At 32.8% G+C, this 9919-nt stretch overlaps 1 protein-coding gene across 1 annotated transcript in view; it reads left to right on the top strand.

Annotated features, from left to right (window-relative positions):
• Nucleotides 1–3516: 3516 nt before the first annotated feature.
• Cdh19 (cadherin 19) overlaps nt 3517–9919 on the top strand; it is a 115512-nt gene continuing 109109 nt past the window's right edge. The window contains exon 1 of the mRNA XM_059280666.1: nt 3517–3635. The gene's annotated coding sequence lies outside the window, so the exon portion shown is untranslated. The remainder of the gene's footprint in view (nt 3636–9919) is intronic.

Genomic DNA, 9919 nt, shown 5'->3' with positions numbered 1-9919 from the left:
CACATGTGTGTATGTGTGTGCACGTATGTGTATGTATGTGTGTGTGTGTGTGTGTGTGTGTGTGTGTGTGTGTGTAGTTCACAAATCTAGAAAGAGCCTCATAAACGGGGGGAATGAGATTTAAATAAAGAGTGATTGGGGTGATTGAGTACAAAAGTAGTGAATTCATGGCCTGTAAAGGTAGGAGGGAGATGTTGATGGGAGGAAAGGAGCTAGCAAGCCAAGACATGAATGGTGGAGGCTCAAAGTTGAGGGAATAAATAAGAAAAATTATAATAACATATGTGTTAAAATACCATAGTGAAATCCATTAATTTTATGATAACTTAATTTTTATAAAGATATTTAATAATCAAAATTACTACATACCACTAGTGAACTCTACTTAAATGCTATTTTGAACATTCTGAAGGTAAAAAACAAGTTCTTAGATAATCGAATACGTTTGGCTTTGTACTTTGTGTAGTACAACATTGAAAGCTTGGCTTTGCTTTGTTTGGTGAGATAATTTCATTATAGTTAAATAAAAATATGCTTTTGAGATTAATGATCAAATTTCTTATGCTTAGATAATTCTTCATTTGACATTTAATAAAATGTTACAGAAAATGCTCCCTTAAAATTAGAAGAATAAAAAACCTAATATCTGTGTATCTGGCTATTGGGTAGTTTTTTTAGTGTTATGTGGAGTATTTTTAGAAATGGCCAGAGCAAACAGATTAGAAATGAAGAAAGAGGGGTGGGTGGGTGGGTGGGTGGGGAAAAGACCAAAATAGAGATTAAAAAGCAATAATCACGGAATTTGAAGTGCAGACACCATACCTATGTAAACACCTGCATGCACCTAGTGCAAACAATGGAGTAGGGTGTATGTTGCATGAGCATGAATTAGCAGATGGTTAACTCAAAATTTAAGCATTTGAGCATATTTACAAGCAGAGATTAATCACAAAAAGTGGGAAACAAAATTATCAGAAAAGAGAAAACAAGTGTAGAGACTTGGAAAATATGAATGAATATGGATGATGAGTCATGCTCCATTACAATGTTAACATAATGTGCTCATGAGTCCCTTGTATGAAAGTCTGGGAGTTTTTATAAGTTCGTAATCCACATGTTAATTGGGAGTATATTTTTCTGATAATCATTTTGAATTTTATTTCATCTTTCTTGATGTCTATTGTCTACAGCATCAGTGACATCTCTTGCTTAAGAAGGCACATGAATACAATCAAAACTAAAATATTGTGACAGTAATGGAGGGTGTTTGAAATGAATGTCAAAAACAGGAACTCTTTTAAAGGCAATGCTTTTGATTTGCTAGAGCTCAGCTTCAAGTAAAACAATACAAATCTTATTTATATAAATGTTGTCAGCTTTACTTTACCTTTTAACTGCAAAAGATGTGAAGTGCGGTATTTATAATTATGTGTGGATTGCAGTTTACATTAAGCAGAAAAGTAGAGCACGAGGAGCTCAGTGATTATAAATATGATGATCGGTGATGCCAACACTAGAGCTCACATGATATTGCTAGGTAGACTAGATAAAATGTGAAGAAAAGTGTGAACGGTACTCAGATAAAGAGTTGTAATTTTTTCTCCTAAACTCTCTTAGTCAATCTTAAGTACATTTAACAACTATAATCATTTTTTGAATTGTTTAGCATGTTCAGAAAGCCAGAAACATTATCTGGAGTCTCAGACTAAGGCAACACACTGAGGCTTCAAGAGAATCCTTGCAGGCATCCCAGCTACTAATTCTAAGTAAAAAGATTATTGAAGAGCATTGGTTAATATATTCATGGCTGTATTGTCTGAGATAACCAGCTTAAAATATATCCACATTCTAAAACCTGATCATTTAAAACTGTGTAAAAGCAGTTCTGTGACTGCAGGTTAGCCCAGACTGAGGAAGACAGCAGTTTATCCCAGAAATTGTCCCTTCCATCATAGCACCATTCATAGGAAGCACTGGCAAGGACACTAAGGACCCACAAAGAAAAGTTCCTCACACGGAGAGGATCCATCACCACTATCAGATGCTGGAGCTTAGGATTCCATTGTGCCAGGGCAAAACTGAATGGTCTTAGATACTTTGAAAATCCCTAGGCAGAAAGAATAAAGAGAATCCTTAATTTTGAGTGTGATGCCTCAGAAAAGATTAAGAAAAATGTGATCAGTAAAACTAAGGGCCTCTGATTGATGCATATGCAATTACATGTATTAAGAACAAATTGTTTTATGCATATATTTAAAAATACATATAAACATTTTAGACTGCTGTTGCTTTGTAAACTTATTCAGTTGAACTTTAGGAATTAATAAATCATCATTTAATTGATTGTGATTGTAGATTTTTCAATAATGTCTACAATACATCAGGTATAATTGTCATAAAAATCCAGGAAATTCAAGTACATAAGTACTACTATGTCAATATGTGCAGAGAACTTAACTTTGCTTCATATCACAAAGGCACATAAATATGTTTAGCTAATTGAAACTAATAAGCTTTGTTTGTTGTACATCCAAATATGAAGCATACACTTTCTGGTATTATAAGCTACTAGCTATGTTCTATCCCATCTGCTGCTATATTTTCATGGTTACAATAAAAACTGATTGCAAAACAAAATTTTCATGTATCAAGTATGATTCCTGAAATTGAAGGTTGTTTTCTCACAAGTATATGAGAACTCACATATTCAAGATTCAAAATAATTTTTTAAAATTATTTTTAGACAATGTTTACATTACTCTAACTCTTCTTTCATTTGTTTCAAAATTATTTTAATTATAAATAATTTGCACAAACAACTTGTAAAGAAATTCTGATTTCATAATAAACAATAAATACTTTGTCACTAATTTTAATTATGATAAAATTAACTTATGAAAATATTTGTTTAATAAATAAGCCAAGGGAAATAAAATATTGTAATTTAGATGTCATCTCACTATGCATGTATTTGATTCCTAAGTAAAAATGGCTGAATTAAAAAGGATCCAGAAGACCTAGACATACAGCGAAGAACTTTTCTCCTTTTAGTAACTTTTGTCCATGCTTTAAAATGATCATTTGTTTGCTGGACTAATCCTGAAGCGGGGGGGGGGGGGGGGGGGGGATGTCCTATTCACTCGCAGAATACTTACGTAACTCCCCTTTTTGTTACCTCAAACTAGGAGTCTCCTTTGCTTGTTATTAGCAAAATACAAAACAAGAAAGAAACAAGGAGAGAGGAGAGAGAGACAGAGAGACAGAGACAGAGACAGAGAAACAGAGAGAATGAAAGAAAAGAGAAGATCAGTTCAGACTACTTGTTTTGCTGTCTCCATTTTAACCTCAGACTAAGAACAGCCATCAGAATGGCCTTTTGGTATTTTACACAAAGGACTCAGTGTTCGTGGTTCTACTTGGTGAACCCGAAATAGCATTGAGTAAGCAGTGACATACTGACAGTGTTGTGCTACTAAAAGCACAGCATCCCTAACTCAGAGCACATTGAGACATGGAGATTTTTCTGAGAAGCTCGTAAAACTAAGTCAGAAGATCTTTTTCTTTCTTCCTCCTGTAAGTGGTAACAACCTCAAGTTTCCGTTTACTCAGGTACCCTGGCATTTGAATCTGAGCAGGTGAGACTCTGATAATCTGGCATAGATTGAAATATAAAAATAATGTTTGTTTACTAGACAAAGTCAGCAAGTATTTGAAAACTGATGGCTACTTGGCATTTGATAAAGAAAAGCAATCTAAAAATTATTGAAGTCAATATATGTGTTGGACATTTCCTAAAACAATTATATATAAGAACATATTTCTACTATGTTAATACAAAATCAGGGGGAAAATGCTGAAATATTAGGAGATTAGAAAGTTTTCTTCTATGAATGTATAATACTGGACTTTATTTTAAATTATCATGCATTTGCTTTGTAGGATTGTGAAACATGGATAATGAAGTTGTGCTCCTTCAAATCATTAGAAATACATTTCTTTATAAAATAAATATTGAATATAACAATTTATTTCTCAATTAATACTTTTCAGAATGAATTTTTTTCACATGGTTTTATAGCACTGTTTCTTTGAAGACTCACAATTATCAAAATCAGGGAACAATAATTTATGTTCTTCCCCCTTTTCATAATTTCATATTTTTTCTATTTTCTTTAAAAACTATTGTTGAAAGAATTTAAGCAGTAAATAATATTATGTTTCAAATAAAAATAAAGATACTGAGTAAGACAAGGAGTTACACATTTGTATGGATGTATTTGCAAAGACATTTATATATCTCAAATTATATATTAGACAAAGGATAATGTGTCCAACAGAAGAATTAAAAAGTAAAAATTAAGAAAATAATGCAGTTTAAGCAACATCTGAATAAATTTTAATTCATCAACTCTAGTTATGATTGGATTATTAATTATAATAAAATCCTAAAGTAAGTTGCAAAAGTTATTTATAAAATCTAGAATATTAAATACAAATGAAATATTTGGTACAAAGAATGTTAATTTATACATTAACTTTTTAAATGCATTTATTATTAAGATAAATACTCATTAATTTAAGTTTTATAACATATGTATACTTTGAATGTGTGTATGATTAATAAATGTATATAAAATTTATATAATGGATGCATTAATATTAATATATACTTCTTTATTCACAAACACAACTTAGAAGCAAGAATATTGTTTTTTACATTGAAATTTGATTTCCATATTATGAGCATTTATGACACTTGAAATTAATAACCAGTGAAATATATTTTTAAACACAAAAATGATTCTAAATTACATATGTGGGATCATTTAAAAATAAAGTAATATTTATGTAACTAAAAAAATACACAATTCCTGTTCTTTAAATGTGTTTCCTTATCAAGACTTCTTTAACACTTAACAAAGTATATTTTACATCATATGAAATGTAGCTACATTTTATAGCCTCTTATTCAGGTAAACTTTGCTCTTTATTACTGCCCTACACTTTTCTACTTAAATGCACACACAGACACACAGACACACACACACACAGACACAGACACACACACACACACACACACATACACATACACATCCTCCTCTAAACAATAGTTTTTCCTGTTTGTACAAACCTTAAAGTACTTCTTCTTCTTTTTTTTTTTTTTTTTTTTTTTGGTTTTTCGAGACAGGGTTTCTCTGTGTAGCTTTGCGCCTTTCCTGGAACTCACTTGGTAGCCCAGGCTGGCCTCGAACTCACAGCGATCCACCTGGCTCTGCCTCCCGAGTGCTGGGATTAAAGGCGTGCGCCACCACCGCCCGGCCTAGTACTTCTTCTATTTACACTTTTGATGTTGCTGTTTTGTCTTTTGCCCATGTTGGAAACTTAGAAATAGTTATCCATAGGAACTTTATAAATTGATTTGGAGATGATTTAAGATATTGTACATTTTTAAGGTTTTTCACTATCAGAAAATATTTAAGGTGAATACATATCCATAACTTAATTTAAATATTACATTGAATGTATATTACCTTGTGATTATGCATACTTTTATATTTAATATAAGATAAAAAAATAATTTACATAAAATGTAAACATGCATAAAAGTCTTCTATGTTTTTCAGAAAATTATTTTGTTGAATTATATCCTATAAATGAATATTAACTGAATATGGCTTTTCCCCTCATCATTTTAGCATACATCTATAAAAGTTCTTATACCTTATAAGTTAATGTTTAGTAGTGAACAATTCATTGAGTCGGGAGAAATAGAAAACTGTTCAATGTTTAAAAGAATACATTGATCTTTCACACCCTTCCTTAGGATTTATTGCTGCCAGCCTGATATTGAGAATCAAGGTTACAAGTAAATAAGAGAAAAATAAAATGACTGTTAAATGTTGTAATTTCCTTTTAAAGCCACGATCTTCCAATATGTTCCAATATTTTTATCACTTTTGTATAACCAATTAATGCTAAAATAAAGCCCTATGGAACTTCCTAATATTTCTACAAGAATCATTTTTTATGATTCCAATGACAGCTCACAGAACTGAGAAATGACATTTCCAAACTGACTGGAAGATATTTGACCTAATAAAAAGCCAATCAAACCCAGACATAAGAGACTTATTAACCACTGTGAACTCAAGAGATAGAATGTGACTCAGTGATGAAAAATTTAAAAATCATTAACCATTTAACTATTTTTCAAATACACATTGTTGCATGAATCTTAAATGATCTCATAATAAACACCTGGAGTCAGATATTGGTGTAAATGCTGAAAGTCCATAGGCAACAAAGTAACAAGCTGCAGCCACTTCTCACATGTCCAACTCCAGGGATCCTCTGACTGAATGCTGTGATTAATGGCTTGTGTGCTTCCCAAATACTGGGGTTAAAGGTGTGCTTGGCTCTGTTTCTCTTCTAGACTGGGTCAATCTCATGCAGCCCAGTGTTGCTTGGAACTCACATAGGTCCAGATGGATCTCTCCCTCTGAGTCCTAGGATTAAGGTGTGTGCCACCAGGGTCTGACCTCTATTTTAATCTGGTGGCTTGCTCTGTTCTCTGATCTTCAGGCAAAATTTATTAGAGTATAACAAATTACCACCACATTACATGTTGTGTTGAATATATTGACATGTTCCTTTAAGAGGATGTTGGTCTCATCTAAGACAGGGTTTGCAATTAGTAAAGCATTAATGTTTTTATAGAAATTCTCATACTAATTATTCAATTACATATAAAAATCCATGAAGTATGACTTAATAGTGAAGGAGAAGTGTGATTTTTATCTTCAAATGCTCTACTTTGATATGAAAATCGAAACTTAAAGTATTACTGAGCATAGTGAATTATCACGATGAAGGATCAATACATCCCTATTTGATACATGCTTTAATTGCATCTTACATTATGAATGAATTGTGCACCTTTACAATGTGGTGTATTAAACTGAGGATACTTTGAGCTCATCATTCATGCTTAAAAAATGACAAAGGTAATTTTCTTTCTATGAAATAATTAAAAACTGACATTTCTGTGGAAATGAATAAACTATATATAAGTTACAGGAATGTAAATGTCACAGGCTTCTGCCTTTGTTATATTGTATCTAAATTGTCTCAAAAAATTCTATAGTGTATTTTATTATTAAACTATTTACTGAAGAGTATGTAAACTTCTTTAATAACAAGATAATACTGTAGATGTAACCAACCGTCTTATTAAATAGGAAACACAGAACCAATGCAAAGAAGAAAGCCAAGAGGTCAGAGCTAAGAGCTAAAACCTTACCCTTCCTCCTGCGGTGGTCCTACCTCTCCGAAAGAGAGCTACCTCCTGTGTTAAAGTCTTTATAAGGACTTTTGGTTCTGCCTTCTCATTGGTTGTAAACCCAACCACATGACCGCCTCGTCACTGCCTGCCTGTATAGACCTCCAGGTTTTCTATGGTTGGTATTGAGATTAAAGGCATGTGTCTCCAATGCTGGCTGTATCCCTGAACACACAGAGATCTACCTAGCTCTGCCTACCAAGTGCTAGGATTAAAGGCGTGCACCACCACCGCCCGGCTTTCCTATGGCTTGCTAATAGCTCTGACCCCCAGGCAACTTTATTTATTAACATACAAATAACATTTTAATACAAATAAAATATCACCATATACTACTATCAAAATACACAGACAAATATGTAACTAAACCATTCATACGTTAATGAGGAATGGATATAGTCATTGCTTTGTGAAATTCAGGTAAAGCATTGTTGTTTGTCCCTTATTGAATACACATTGATAGTACTAGAATAGTTCTTGAACTAGTAAAGATAATGCTGCCCTTTCTGCACAGTGTTGGATGAAAGGGAACCAGGCTGCAATATTCTTTCAGTTCCATACATATGCATCATTTGTAAATAATGCTCCCTGTGGAACATGTTATACGTGAGCATTTCTTTATATATTTTGCACTCTTAACAAGGGCTTATAGTTTATATCATTTATAGGGGTGTTGCTGGGTACTAATGGCTCCCTTGGGGGAGGGGGTGAGAAGGCATGAACTCAATGGCACAGACACCTGGAGTCAGGGAAAAGGCAAACAGCATTTTCAAAAACCATTATTCAGCTCCCGGTATACCCACCTCCGTGCACCGAGGCTGAGTCCGAATCCAATGACATTGCCTAGTCGCCCCTCATTGGCTAGGCATGATCAGGACCTCTGACAGATCTTGTTGCTAGGCACTCAGGCAGACTCCAGGTTGGCTTATCTCTTGGCCTCTTAGGCAGTATCTTCCTATATAGGGGCATATCAAGTTTATAAGCTAATAGTAAATACACATTCATAGATATAAAAACATATGTCTAAATATATGTGTAAGAAAGATTATTTCAAGTTGTATTCATAATAGTTTTATAATTTCACTTTTACAGTTATTGTCATTATTGAAATACCATTTCATGGAATATGTACTTTACAGTTACTTATGGTACATTTTGTTTAAATTATACTGAATAAATATAAACCAATATATATGTCCATACAAACATTATCATTATTAATAAGAATGTATGTGTGACTGTGTATTTATTTATCTAGGATTTTTTTTTCAAGTTTAGAGTCTAAAACAATTAATGCTTAACATTTAATTATACAGTTTGTGAGATGTGTTGGCACAATTATTAGTGTATATTAAATGCAAAAAGTATCCTGTCTCATTGTTATATTTTTTCATATATGCTTATAATGGACTATGATAATATCCACCTGTCCAATCACACTCTTATTCTTCTACCTCTGACTTTTAGTTACATAACTGACTAATGCTGCTATTCTGCCCATGTATTCTTTCCTTTGTTTGAACTGCACATATGAGAGAAAACATCTTCCAATTGTCTTATTGTCTCTCGTTTATTTCACTTCATAAGATGACCTCCATTTTCACCTACTTTTCTGAGAATGACATAATTTTACTCATTATTTCAAGTTTATGTATATATTTGTATGTATATATTTTTATATTGAATTCTCCTTAATTCATTTATGAGAAGCACACAGCTTGATTTCTTATCTTGGCTCTTGTGATGCTACATAGCTGTCCATCTATTTCTTTGGTATGTAGATTTGGAGATTTTTGTATTCATACCCAAGGATGGACAGCTGGATCATATAGTAGTTCTATTTTTACTTTTTTAAAGGAACAGACATATGCTTTTCAAACTCATCAGATGATATCTCTCACACTCCAACAATACATAAATATACCCTTTATAAACCTTATTATAATAATTCATTTTTTGATGAAACTTTCATGAAATGGAAACTCGATGAGAATTTTATTTACTTTTACCCAATATTTAAAAATGTTCAATATTTTAAATTTTCAGTTGCTTATTGGCCATTTGTATTTCTATATTTGAGAAGTATTAGTAATATTAATTTATTACCACACTGACCTTATTATTTATGCTTTTGTTTCTTTATATATTCTGTTAATAAATTGCTTATCAGATGAATACCTAGCAAACATCTTCTCTGAGGCTATGGGTTATCTCTTTACTGTGCTGCTTGTCTCTCAGTACAGAGACTTTGTGACTGGATGGTTACATTTTCTCTGATACTATGGGCCATATCTTTATTGTGTTGTTTCTCACTCGGTACTGAGGCTTTGTAAATGAATGGTCTTACTCATGAACTCTTGTTCTTTCTTCATGGGCTTCTAGAGTCTAATATAAAGAGTCTCTGCCTGTGCACACAATTTGAACTATCCCCCCCCCCTTTTTTTTTTTTTTTGAGGCAAAGTTTCTCTGTGTAGTTTTAGTGCCTGTCCTGGATCTCGCTCTGTAGATCAGGCTGGCTTCAAACTCACAGAGATCTGCCTGGCTCTGCCTCTTGAGTGCTGGGACTAGAGTCGTGCACCA

The sequence above is a fragment of the Peromyscus eremicus genome, chromosome 15 (assembly GCF_949786415.1).
Source record: "Peromyscus eremicus chromosome 15, PerEre_H2_v1, whole genome shotgun sequence".
NCBI lineage: Eukaryota > Metazoa > Chordata > Mammalia > Rodentia > Cricetidae > Peromyscus > Peromyscus eremicus.
This window is presented reverse-complemented; position numbering and strand designations above follow the sequence as displayed.